General features: G+C 45.6%; 1 non-coding gene across 1 annotated transcript; it reads right to left on the bottom strand.

Annotated features, from left to right (window-relative positions):
- Positions 1-6,217: 6,217 nt before the first annotated feature.
- Positions 6,218-6,291, bottom strand: TRNAS-CGA (transfer RNA serine (anticodon CGA)). The gene has a single exon. It is a non-coding gene; the product is annotated as a tRNA-Ser (tRNA).
- Between the last annotated feature and the right edge of the window lie 8,203 nt (positions 6,292-14,494).

The raw sequence follows: 14,494 nt of genomic DNA, 5'->3' as shown, positions 1-14,494 counted from the left end.
CATGGCATCAAGTCTGCCAGAACCGGGACGCTCGTTAAGCAAATAGCAGAGAAGGTAAGGAAAATTAGGGACTCGTTTTGACAAACTTATGAAGAAAGCCGACAATCACCGAAACCAAGGTGCATAGGGGAATGTTTTAATTTTTTTTATGCGTTGTGCTAATCAATGGGATAATGATACTTAGATTAATCTATCGATTGAAGAAAATTGCTTATAAATCAGCAGAAAAAACAACCATGCCGCCGGTGGGATCCGAACCCACGACCTCCGAATATCGCGTCCGGTGCTCTTACCAACTGAGCTACGACGACGGCTGTCCAATCTGCTGCTTTCGTGGGTATTTATATTTTTGCTTGTAAGCTAACCATGAGAGTGTTCACCACCGCCACCCTCTTCCATAGCGGTGGACGTAGAACGTCCTGCAATACCGCGAGTGTGACGTACAACGTCATCTAACGGCAAGGGCGGAAAGTGTGCGAGAGCCCTCTTATACTACCCATGGCATCAAGTCTGCCAGAACCGAGACTCTCGTTAAGCAATTAGCAGATAAGGTAAGGAAAATTAGGGACTCGTTTTGACAAACTTATGAAGAAAGCCGACAATCACCGAAACCAAGGTGCATAGGGGAATGTTTTAATTTTTTTTAATGTGTTGTGCTAATCAATGGGATAATGATACTTAGATTAACCTATCGAATGAAGAAAATTGCTTATAAATCAGCAGAAAAAACAACCATGCCGCCGGTGGGATCCGAACCCAAGACCTCCGAATATCGCGTCCGGTGCTCTTACCAACTGAGCTACGACGACGGCTGTCCAATCTGCTGCTTTCGTGGGTATTTATATTTTTGCTTGTAAGCTAACCATGAGAGTGTTCACCAGCGCCACCCTCTTCCATAGCGGTGGACGTAGAACGTCCTGTAATACCGTGAGTGTGACGTACAACGTCATCCAACGGCGAGGGCGGAAACTGTGCGAGAGCCCTCTTATACTACCCATGGCATCAAGTCTGCCATAACCGAGACCCTCGTTAAGCAATTAGCAGATAAGGTAAGGAAAATTAGGGACTCGTTTTGACAAACCTATGAAGAAAGCCGACAATCACCGAAACCAAGGTGCATAGGGGAATGTTTTAATTTTTTTTAATGCGTTGTGCTAATCAATGGGATAATGATACTTAGATTAATCTATCGATTGAAGAAAATTGCTTATAAATCAGCAGAAAAAACAACCATGCCGCAGGTGGGATCCGAACCCACGACCTCCGAATATCGCGTCCGGTGCTCTTACCAACTCAGCTACGATGACGGCTGTCCAATCTGCTGCTTTCGTGGGTATTTATATTTTTTGCTTGTAAGCTAACCATGAGAGTGTTCACCAGCGCGACCCTCTTCCATAGCGGTGGACGTAGAACGTCCTGTAATACCGCGAGTGGGACGTACAACGTCATCTAACGGCGAGGGCGGAAACTGTGCGAGAGCCCTCTTATACTACCCATGGCATCAAGTCTGCCAGAACCGAGACCCTCGTTAAGCAATTAGCAGATAAGGTAAGGAAAATTAGGGACTCGTTTTGACAAACTTATGAAGAAAGCCGACAATCACCGAAACCAAGGTGCATAGGGGAATGTTTTAATTTTTTTTTAATGTGTTGTGCTAATCAATGGGATAATGATACTTAGATTAACCTATCGATTGAAGAAAAATGCTTATAAATCAGCAGAAAAAACAACCATGCCACCGGTGGGATCCGAACCCACGACCTCCGAATATCGCATCCGGTGCTCTTACCAACTGAGCTACGACGACGGCTGTCCAATCTGCTGCTTTCGTGGGTATTGATATTTTTGCTTGCAAGCTAACCATGAGAGTGTTCACCAGCGCGACCCTCTTCCATAGCGGTGGACGTAGAACGTCCTGTAATACCGCGAGTGTGACGTACAACGTCATCTAACGGCGAGGGCGGAAACTGTGCGAGAGCCCTCTTATACTACCCATGGAATCAAGTCTGCCAGAACCGAGACCCTCGTTAAGCAATTAGCAGATAAAGTAAGGAAAATTAGGGACTCGTTTTGACAAACTTATGAAGAAAGCCGACAATCACCGAAACCAAGGTGCATAGGGGAATGTTTTAATTTTTTTTAATGTGTTGTGCTAATCAATGGGATAATGATACTTCGATTAATCTATCGATTGAAGAAAATTGCTTATAAATCAGCAGAAAAAACAACCATGCTGCCGGTGGGATCCGAACCCACGACCTCCGAATATCGCGTCCGGTGCTCTTACCAACTGAGCTACGACGACGGCTGTCCAATCTGCTGCTTTCGTAGGTATTTATATTTTTGCTTGTAAGCTAACCATGAGAGTGTTCACCACCGCCACCCTCTTCCATAGCGGTGGACGTAGAACGTCCTGCAATACCGCGAGTGTGACGTACAACGTCATCTAACGGCGAGGGCGGAAACTGTGCGAGAGCCCTCTTATGCTGCCCATGGCATCAAGTCTGCCATAACCGAGACCCTCGTTAAGCAAATAGCAGATAAGGTAAGGAAAATTAGGGACTCGTTTTGACAAACTTATGAAGAAAGCCGACAATCACCGAAACCAAGGTGCATAGGGGAATGTTTTAATTTTTTTTTAATGCGTTGTGCTAATCAATGGGATAATGATACTTAGATTAATCTATCGATTGAAGAAAATTGCTTATAAATCAGCAGAAAAAACAACCATGCCGCCGGTGGGATCCGAACCCACGACCTCCGAATATCGCGTCCGGTGCTCTTACCAACTGAGCTACGATGACGGCTGTCCAATCTGCTGCTTTCGTGGGTATTTATATTTTTAGCTTGTAAGCTAACCATGAGAGTGTTCACCAGCGCGACCCTCTTCCATAGCGGTGGACGTAGAACTTTCTGTAATACCGCGAGTGTGACGTACAACGTCATCTAACGGCGAGGGCGGAAACTGTGCGAGAGCCCTCTTATACTACCCATGGCATCAAGTCTGCCAGAACCGAGACCCTCGTTAAGCAATTAGCAGATAAGGTAAGGAAAATTAGGGACTCGTTTTGACAAACTTATGAAGAAAGCCGACAATCACCGAAACCAAGGTGCATAGGGGAATGTTTTATTTTTTTTAATGTGTTGTGCTAATCAATGGGATAATGATACTTATATTAACCTATCGATTGAAGAAAATTGCTTATAAATCAGCAGAAAAAACAACCATGCCGCCGGTGGGATCCGAACCCAAGACCTCCGAATATCGCGTCCGGTGCTTTTACGCACTGAGCTACGACGACGGCTGTCCAATCTGCTGCTTTCGTGGGTATTTATATTTTTGCTTGCAAGATAACCATGAGAGTGTTCACCAGCGCCACCCTCTTCCATAGCGGTGGACGTAGAACGTCCTCTAATACCGCGAGTGTGACGTACAAGGTCATCTAACGGCGAAGGCGGAAACTGTGCGAGAGCCCTCTTATGCTACCCATGGCATCAAGTCTGCCAGAACCGGGACCCTCGTTAAGCAATTAGCAGATAAGGTAAGGAAAATTAGGGACTCGTTTTGACAAACTTATGAAGAAAGCCGACAATCACCGAAACCAAGGTGCATAGGGGAATGTTTTATTTTTTTTAATGTGTTGTGCTAATCAATAGGATAATGATAGTTAGATTAAACTATCGATTAAAGAAATTGCTTATACATCAGCAGAAAAACAACCATGCCGCCGGTGGGATCCGAACCCACGACCTCCGAATATCGTGTCCGGTGCTCTTACCAACTTAGCTACGGCGACGGCTGTCCAATCTGCTGCTTTCGTGGGTATTTATATTTTTGCTTGTAAGCTAACCATGAGAGTGTTCACCAGGGCCACTCTCTTCCATAGCGGTGGACGTAGAACGTCCTGTAATACCGTGAGTGTGACGTACAACGTCATGTAACGGCGAGGGCGGAAACTGTGCGAGAGCCCTCTTATGCTACCCATGGCATCAAGTCTGCCATAACCGAGACCCTCGTTAAGCAATTAGCAGATAAGGTAAGGAAAATTAGGGACTCGTTTTGACAAACTTATGAAGAAAGCCGACAATCACCGAAACCAAGGTGCATAGGGGAATGTTTTAATTTTTTTTAATGTGTTGTGCTAATCAATGGGATAATGATACTTCGATTAATCTATCGATTGAAGAAAATTGCTTATAAATCAGCAGAAAAAACAACCATGCCGCCGGTGGGAGCCGAACCCACGACCTCCGAATATCGCGTCCGGTGCTCTTACCAACTGAGCTACGACGACGGCTGTCCAACCTGCTGCTTTCGTGGGTACTTATATTTTTTGCTTGTAAGCTAACCATGAGAGTGTTCACCAGCGCGACCCCCTTCCATAGAGGTGGACGTAGAACGTCCTGTAATAACGCGAGTGTGACGTACAACGTCATCTAACGGCGAGGGCGGAAACTGTGCGAGAGCCCTCTTATGCTACCCATGGCATCAAGTCTGCCAGAACCGAGACCCTCGTTAAGCAATTAGCAGATAAGGTAAGGAAAATTAGGGACTCGTTTTGACAAACTTATGAAGAAAGCCGACAATCACCGAAACCAAGGTGCATAGGGGAATGTTTTAATTTTTTTTAATGTGTTGTGCTAATCAATGGGATAATGATACTTCGATTAATCTATCGATTGAAGAAAATTGCTTATAAATCAGCAGAAAAAACAACCATGCCGCCGGTGGGAGCCGAACCCACGACCTCCGAATATCGCGTCCGGTGCTCTTACCAATTGAGCTACGACGACGGCTGTCCAACCTGCTGCTTTCGTGGGTACTTATATTTTTTGCTTGTAAGCTAACCATGAGAGTGTTCACCGGCGCGACCCTCTTCCATAGCGGTGGACGTAGAACGTCCTGTAATACCGCGAGTGTGACGTACAACGTCATCTAACGGCGAGGGCGGAAACTGTGCGAGAGCCCTCTTATACTACCCATGGCATCAAGTCTGCCAGAACCGAGACCCTCGTTAAGCAATTAGCAGATAAGGTAAGGAAAATTAGGGACTCGTTTTGACAAACTTATGAAGAAAGCCGACAATCACCGAAACCAAGGTGCATAGGGGAATGTTTGAATTTTTTTTTAATGTGTTGTGCTAATCAATGGGATAATGATACTTCGATTAACCTATCGATTGAAGAAAATTGCTTATAAATCAGCACAAAAAACAACCATGCCGCCGGTGGGATCCGAACCCACGACCTCCGAATATCGCGTCCGGTGCTCTTACCAACTGAGCTACGACGACGGCTGTCCAATCTGCTGCTTTCGTGGGTATTTATATTTTTGCTTGCAAGCTAACCATGAGAGTGTTCACCAGCGCCACCCTCTTCCATAGCGGTGGACGTAGAACGTCCTCTAATACCGCGAGTGTGACGTACAAGGTCATCTAACGGCGAAGGCGGAAACTGTGCGAGAGCCCTCTTATGCTACCCATGGCATCAAGTCTGCCAGAACCGGGACCCTCGTTAAGCAAATAGCAGATAAGGTAAGGAAAATTAGGGACTCGTTTTGACAAACTTATGAAGAAAGCCGACAATCACCGAAACCAAGGTGCATAGGGGAATGTTTTAATTTTTTTTTAATGCGTTGTGCTAATCAATGGGATAATGATACTTAGATTAATCTATCGATTGAAGAAAATTGCTTATAAATCAGCAGAAAAAACAACCATGCCGCCGGTGGGATCCGAACCCACGACCTCCGAATATCGCGTCCGGTGCTCTTACCAACTGAGCTACGACGACGGCTGTCCAATCTGCTGCTTTCGTGGGTATTTATATTTTTGCTTGTAAGCTAACCATGAGAGTGTTCACCACCGCCACCCTCTTCCATAGCGGTGGACGTAGAACGTCCTGCAATACCGCGAGTGTGACGTACAACGTCATCTAACGGCAAGGGCGGAAAGTGTGCGAGAGCCCTCTTATACTACCCATGGCATCAAGTCTGCCAGAACCGAGACTCTCGTTAAGCAATTAGCAGATAAGGTAAGGAAAATTAGGGACTCGTTTTGACAAACTTATGAAGAAAGCCGACAATCACCGAAACCAAGGTGCATAGGGGAATGTTTTAATTTTTTTTAATGTGTTGTGCTAATCAATGGGATAATGATACTTCGATTAATCTATCGATTGAAGAAAATTGCTTATAAATCAGCAGAAAAAATAACCATGCCGCCGGTGGGAGCCGAACCCACGACCTCCGAATATCGAGTCCGGTGCTCTTACCAACTGAGCTACGACGACGGCTGTCCAATCTGATGCTTTCGTAGGTATTTATATTTTTGCTTGTAAGCTAACCATGAGAGTGTTCACCAGCGCCACCCTCTTCCATAGCGGTGGACGTAGAACGTCCTGCAATACCGCGAGTTTGACGTACAACGTCATCTAAAGGCGAGGGCGGAAACTGTGCGAGAGCCCTCTTATACTACCCATATCATCAAGTCTGCCAGAACCGAGACTCTCGTTAAGCAATTAGCAGATAAGGTAAGGAAAATTAGGGCCTCGTTTCGACAAACTTATGAAGAAAGCCGACATCACCGAAACCAAGGTGCATAGAGGAATGTTTTATTTTTTTTATAGTGTTGTGCTAATCAATGGGATAATGATACTTATATTAACCTATCGATTGAAGAAAATTGCTTATAAATCAGCAGAAAAAACAACCATGCCGCCGGTGGGAGCCGAACCCACGACCTCCGAATATCGCGTCCGGTGCTCTTACCAACTGAGCTACGACGACGGCTGTCCAACCTGCTGCTTTCGTGGGTACTTATATTTTTTGCTTGTAAGCTAACCATGAGAGTGTTCACCAGCGCGACCCTCTTCCATAGCGGTGGACGTAGAACGTCCTGTAATACCGCGAGTGTGACGTACAACGTCATCTAACGGCGAGGGCGGAAACTGTGCGAGAGCCCTCTTATACTACCCATGGAATCAAGTCTGCCAGAACCGAGACCCTCGTTAAGCAATTAGCAGATAAGGTAAGGAAAATTAGGGACTCGTTTTGACAAACTTATGAAGAAAGCCGACAATCACCGAAACCAAGGTGCATAGGGGAATGTTTTATTTTTTTTAATGTGTTGTGCTAATCAATGGGATAATGATACTTATATTAACCTATCGATTGAAGAAAATTGCTTATAAATCAGCAGAAAAAACAACCATGCCGCCGGTGGGATCCGAACCCAAGACCTCCGAATATCGCGTCCGGTGCTTTTACGCACTGAGCTACGACGACGGCTGTCCAATCTGCTGCTTTCGTGGGTATTTATATTTTTGCTTGCAAGCTAACCATGAGAGTGTTCACCAGCGCCACCCTCTTCCATAGCGGTGGACGTAGAACGTCCTCTAATACCGCGAGTGTGACGTACAAGGTCATCTAACGGCGAAGGCGGAAACTGTGCGAGAGCCCTCTTATGCTACCCATGGCATCAAGTCTGCCAGAACCGGGACCCTCGTTAAGCAATTAGCAGATAAGGTAAGGAAAATTAGGGACTCGTTTTGACAAACTTATGAAGAAAGCCGACAATCACCGAAACCAAGGTGCATAGGGGAATGTTTTATTTTTTTTTAATGTGTTGTGCTAATCAATAGGATAATGATACTTAGATTAAACTATCGAATAAAGAAATTGCTTATACATCAGCAGAAAAACAACCATGCCGCCGGTGGGATCCGAACCCACGACCTCCGAATATCGTGTCCGGTGCTCTTACCAACTTAGCTACGACGACGGCTGTCCAATCTGCTGCTTTCGTGGGTATTTATATTTTTGCTTGTAAGCTAACCATGAGAGTGTTCACCAGGGCCACTCTCTTCCATAGCGGTGGACGTAGAACGTCCTGTAATACCGTGAGTGTGACGTACAACGTCATGTAACGGCGAGGGCGGAAACTGTGCGAGAGCCCTCTTATACTACCCATGGCATCAAGTCTGCCAGAACCGAGACTCTCGTTAAGCAATTAGCAGATAAGGTAAGGAAAATTAGGGACTCGTTTCGACAAACTTATGAAGAAAGCCGACATCACCGAAACCAAGGTGCATAGGGGAATGTTTGAATTTTTTTTTAATGTGTTCTGCTAATCAATGGGATAATGATACTTCGATTAACCTATCGATTGAAGAAAATTGCTTAAAAATCAGCACAAAAAACAACCATGCCGCCGGTGGGATCCGAACCCACGACCTCTGAATATCGCGTCCGGTGCTCTTACCAACTGAGCTACGACGACGGCTGTCCAATCTGCTGCTTTCGTGGGTATTTATATTTATGCTTGTAAGCTAACCATGAGAGTGTTCACCAGCGCCACACTCTTCCATAGCGGTGGAAGTAGAACGTCCTCTAATACCGCGAGTGTGACGTACAAAGTCATCTAACGGCGAGGGCGGAAACTGTGCGAGAGCCCTCTTATGCTACCCATGGCATCAAGTCTGCCAGAACCGAGACCCTCGTTAAGCAATTAGCAGATAAGGTAAGGAAAATTAGGGACTCGTTTTGACAAACTTATGAAGAAAGCCGACAATCACCGAAACCAAGGTGCATAGGGGAATGTTTTAATTTTTTTTAATGCGTTGTGCTAATCAATGGGATAATGATACTTAGATTAACCTATCGATTGAAGAAAATTGCTTATAAATCAGCAGAAAAAACAACCATGCCGCCGGTGGGATCCGAACTCACGACCTCCGAATATCGCATCCGGTGCTCTTACCAACTGAGCTACGACGACGGCTGTCCAATCTGCTGCTTTCGTGGGTATTTATATTTTTGCTTGCAAGCTAACCATGAGAGTGTTCACCAGCGCGACCCTCTTCCATAGCGGTGGACGTAGAACGTCCTGTAATACCGCGAGTGTGACGTACAACGTCATCTAACGGCGAGGGCGGAAACTGTGCGAGAGCCCTCTTATACTACCCATGGAATCAAGTCTGCCAGAACCGAGACCCTCGTTAAGCAATTAGCAGATAAGGTAAGGAAAATTAGGGACTCGTTTTGACAAACTTATGAAGAAAGCCGACAATCACCGAAACCAAGGTGCATAGGGGAATGTTTTATTTTTTTTTTAATGTGTTGTGCTAATCAATGAGATAATGATACTTCGATTAATCTATCGATTGAAGAACATTGCTTATAAATCAGCAGAAAAACAACCATGCCGCCGGTGGGATCCGAACCCAAGACCTCCGAATATCGCGTCCGGTGCTTTTACGCACTGAGCTACGACGACGGCTGTCCAATCTGCTGCTTTCGTGGGTATTTATATTTTTGCTTGCAAGCTAACCATGAGAGTGTTCACCAGCGCCACCCTCTTCCATAGCGGTGGACGTAGAACGTCCTCTAATACCGCGAGTGTGACGTACAAGGTCATCTAACGGCGAAGGCAGAAACTGTGCGAGAGCCCTCTTATGCTACCCATGGCATCAAGTCTGCCAGAACCGGGACCCTCGTTAAGCAATTAGCAGATAAGGTAAGGAAAATTAGGGACTCGTTTTGACAAACTTATGAAGAAAGCCGACAATCACCGAAGCCAAGGTGCATAGGGGAATGTTTTATTTTTTTTAATGTGTTGTGCTAATCAATAGGATAATGATACTTAGATTAAACTATCGATTGAAGAAAATTGCTTATACATCAGCAGAAAAACAACCATGCCGCCGGTGGGATCCGAACCCACGACCTCCGAATATCGTGTCCGGTGCTCTTACCAACTTAGCTACGACGACGGCTGTCCAATCTGCTGCTTTCGTGGGTATTTATATTTTTGCTTGTAAGCTAACCATGACAGTGTTCACCAGGGCCACTCTCTTCCATAGCGGTGGACGTAGAACGTCCTGTAATACCGTGAGTGTGACGTACAACGTCATGTAACGGCGAGGGCGGAAACTGTGCGAGAGCCCTCTTATGCTACCCATGGCATCAAGTCTGCCATAACCGAGACCCTCGTTAAGCAATTAGCAGATAAGGTAAGGAAAATTAGGGACTCGTTTTGACAAACTTATGAAGAAAGCCGACAATCACCGAAACCAAGGTGCATAGGGGAATGTTTTAATTTTTTTTAATGTGTTGTGCTAATCAATGGGATAATGATACTTCGATTAATCTATCGATTGAAGAAAATTGCTTATAAATCAGCAGAAAAAACAACCATGCCGCCGGTGGGAGCCGAACTCACGACCTCCGAATATCGCGTCCGGTGCTCTTACCAATTGAGCTACGACGACGGCTGTCCAACCTGCTGCTTTCGTGGGTACTTATATTTTTTGCTTGTAAGCTAACCATGAGAGTGTTCACCGGCGCGACCCTCTTCCATAGCGGTGGACGTAGAACGTCCTGTAATACCGCGAGGGTGACGTACAACGTCATCTAACGGCGAGGGCGGAAACTGTGCGAGAGCCCTCTTATACTACCCATGGCATCAAGTCTGCCAGAACCGAGACCCTCGTTAAGCAATTAGCAGATAAGGTAAGGAAAATTAGGGACTCGTTTTGACAAACTTATGAAGAAAGCCGACAATCACCGAAACCAAGGTGCATAGGGGAATGTTTGAATTTTTTTTTAATGTGTTGTGCTAATCAATGGAATAATGATACTTCGATTAACCTATCGATTGAAGAAAATTGCTTATAAATCAGCACAAAAAACAACCATGCCGCCGGTGGGATCCGAACCCACGACCTCCGAATATCGCGTCCGGTGCTCTTACCAACTGAGCTACGACGACGGCTGTCCAATCTGCTGCTTTCGTGGGTATTTATATTTATGCTTGTAAGCTAACCATGAGAGTGTTCACCAGCGCCACACTCTTCCATAGCGGTGGAAGTAGAACGTCCTCTAATACCGCGAGTGTGGCGTACAACGTCATCTAACGGCGAGTGCGGAAACTGTGCGAGAGCCCTCTTATGCTACCCATGGCATCAAGTCTGCCAGAACCGAGACCCTCGTTAAGCAATTAGCAGATAAGGTAAGGAAAATTAGGGACTCGTTTTGACAAACTTATGAAGAAAGCCGACAATCACCGAAACCAAGGTGCATAGGGGAATGTTTTAATTTTTTTTTAGTGTGTTGTGCTAATCAATGGGATAATGATAATTAGATTAATCTATCGATTGAAGAAAATTGCTTATAATTCAGCAGAAAAAACAACCATGCCGCCGGTGGGATCCGAACCCACGACCTCCGAATATCGCGTCCGGTGCTCTTACCAACTGAGCTACGACGACGGCTGTCCAATCTGCTGCTTTCGTGGGTATTTATATTTTTGCTTGTAAGCTAACCATGAGAGTGTTCACCACCGCCACCCTCTTCCATAGCGGTGGACGTAGAACGTCCTGCAATACCGCGAGTGTGACGTACAACGTCATCTAACGGCAAGGGCGGAAAGTGTGCGAGAGCCCTCTTATACTACCCATGGCATCAAGTCTGCCAGAACCGATACTCTCGTTAAGCAATTAGCAGATAAGGTAAGGAAAATTAGGGACTCGTTTCGACAAACTTATGAAGAAAGCCGACAATCACCGAAACCAAGGTGCATAGGGGAATGTTTTAATTTTTTTTTAAAGCGTTGTGCTAATCAATGGGATAATGATACTTAGATTAATCTATCGACTGAAGAAAATTGCTTATAAATCAGCAGAAAAAACAACCATGCCGCCGGTGGGATCCGAACCCACGACCTCCGAATATCGCGTCCGGTGCTCTTACCAACTCAGCTACGATGACGGCTGTCCAATCTCCTGCTTTCGTGGGTATTTATATTTTTTGCTTGTAAGCTAACCATGAGAGTGTTCACCAGCGCGACCCTCTTCCATAGCGGTGGACGTAGAACGTCCTGTAATACCGCGAGTGTGACGTACAACGTCATCTAACGGCGGGGGCGGAAACTGTGCGAGAGCCCTCTTATACTACCCATGGCATCAAGTCTGCCAGAACCGAGACCCTCGTTAAGCAATTAGCAGATAAGGTAAGGAAAATTAGGGACTCGTTTTGACAAACTTATGAAGAAAGCCGACAATCACCGAAACCAAGGTGCATAGGGGAATGTTTTAATTTTTTTTAATGTGTTGTGCTAATCAATGGGATAATGATACTTCGATTAATCTATCGATTAAAGAAAATTGCTTATAAATCAGCAGAAAAAACAACCATGCTGCCGGTGGGATCCGAACCCACGACCTCCGAATATCGCGTCCGGTGCTCTTACCAACTGAGCTACGACGACGGCTGTCCAATCTGCTGCTTTCGTAGGTATTTATATTTTTGCTTGTAAGCTAACCATGAGAGTGTTCACCAGCGCGACCCTCTTCCATAGCGGTGGACGTAGAACTTTCTGTAATACCGCGAGTGTGACGTACAACGTCATCTAACGGCGAGGGCGGAAACTGTGCGAGAGCCCTCTTATACTACCCATGGCATCAAGTCTGCCAGAACCGAGACCCTCGTTAAGCAATTAGCAGATAAGGTAAGGAAAATTAGGGACTCGTTTTGACAAACTTATGAAGAAAGCCGACAATCACCGAAACCAAGGTGCATAGGGGAATGTTTTATTTTTTTTAATGTGTTGTGCTAATCAATGGGATAATGATACTTATATTAACCTATCGATTGAAGAAAATTGCTTATAAATCAGCAGAAAAAACAACCATGCCGCCGGTGGGATCCGAACCCAAGACCTCCGAATATCGCGTCCGGTGCTTTTACGCACTGAGCTACGACGACGGCTGTCCAATCTGCTGCTTTCGTGGGTATTTATATTTTTGCTTGCAAGCTAACCATGAGAGTGTTCACCAGCGCCACCCTCTTCCATAGCGGTGGACGTAGAACGTCCTCTAATACCGCGAGTGTGACGTACAAGGTCATCTAACGGCGAAGGCGGAAACTGTGCGAGAGCCCTCTTATGCTACCCATGGCATCAAGTCTGCCAGAACTGGGACCCTCGTTAAGCAATTAGCAGATAAGGTAAGGAAAATTAGGGACTCGTTTTGACAAACTTATGAAGAAAGCCGACAATCACCGAAACCAAGGTGCATAGGGGAATGTTTTATTTTTTTTTAATGTGTTGTGCTAATCAATAGGATAATGATACTTAGATTAAACTATCGAATAAAGAAATTGCTTATACATCAGCAGAAAAACAACCATGCCGCCGGTGGGATCCGAACCCACGACCTCCGAATATCGTGTCCGGTGCTCTTACCAACTTAGCTACGACGACGGCTGTCCAATCTGCTGCTTTCGTGGGTATTTATATTTTTGCTTGTAAGCTAACCATGAGAGTGTTCACCAGGGCCACTCTCTTCCATAGCGGTGGACGTAGAACGTCCTGTAATACCGTGAGTGTGACGTACAACGTCATGTAACGGCGAGGGCGGAAACTGTGCGAGAGCCCTCTTATGCTACCCATGGCATCAAGTCTGCCATAACCGAGACCCTCGTTAAGCAATTAGCAGATAAGGTAAGGATAATTAGGGACTCGTTTTGACAAACTTATGAAGAAAGCCGACAATCACCGAAACCAAGGTGCATAGGGGAATGTTTTAATTTTTTTTAATGTGTTGTGCTAATCAATGGGATAATGATACTTCGATTAATCTATCGATTGAAGAAAATTGCTTATAAATCAGCAGAAAAAACAACCATGCCGCCGGTGGGAGCCGAATCCACGACCTCCGAATATCGCGTCCGGTGCTCTTACCAACTGAGCTACGACGACGGCTGTCCAACCTGCTGCTTTCGTGGGTACTTATATTTTTTGCTTGTAAGCTAACCATGAGAGTGTTCACCAGCGCGACCCTCTTCCATAGAGGTGGACGTAGAACGTCCTGTAATACCGCGAGTGTGACGTACAACGTCATCTAACGGCGAGGGCGGAAACTGTGCGAGAGCCCTCTTATACTACCCATGGCATCAAGTCTGCCAGAACCGAGACCCTCGTTAAGCAATTTGCAGATAAGGTAAGGAAAATAAGGGACTCGTTTTGACAAACTTATGAAGAAAGCCGACAATCACCGAAACCAAGGTGCATAGGGGAATGTTTTAATTTTTTTTAATGCGTTGTGCTAATCAATGGGATAATGATACTTAGATCAACCTATCGATTGAAGAAAATTTCTTATAAATCAGCAGAAAAAACAACCATGCCGCCGGTGGGATCCGAACCCAAGACCTCCGAATATCGCGTCCGGTGCTCTTACCAACTGAGCTACGACGACGGCTGTCCAATCTGCTGCTTTCGTGGGTATTTATATTTTTGCTTGTAAGCTAACCATGAGAGTGTTCACCACCGCCACCCTCTTCCATAGCGGTGGACGTAGAACGTCCTGCAATACCGCGAGTGCGACGTACAACGTCATCTAACGGCGAGGGCGGAAACTGTGCGAGAGCCCTCTTATACTACCCATGGCATCAAGTCTGCCAGAACCGAGACTCTCGTTAAGCAATTAGCAGATA

The sequence above is a fragment of the Amblyomma americanum genome, chromosome 8 (genome assembly GCF_052857255.1).
Source record: "Amblyomma americanum isolate KBUSLIRL-KWMA chromosome 8, ASM5285725v1, whole genome shotgun sequence".
NCBI classification, from domain to species: Eukaryota; Metazoa; Arthropoda; class Arachnida; order Ixodida; family Ixodidae; genus Amblyomma; species Amblyomma americanum.
Note: the sequence above shows the minus strand (reverse complement) of the source record. Positions and strands in the feature narration are given on the sequence as shown.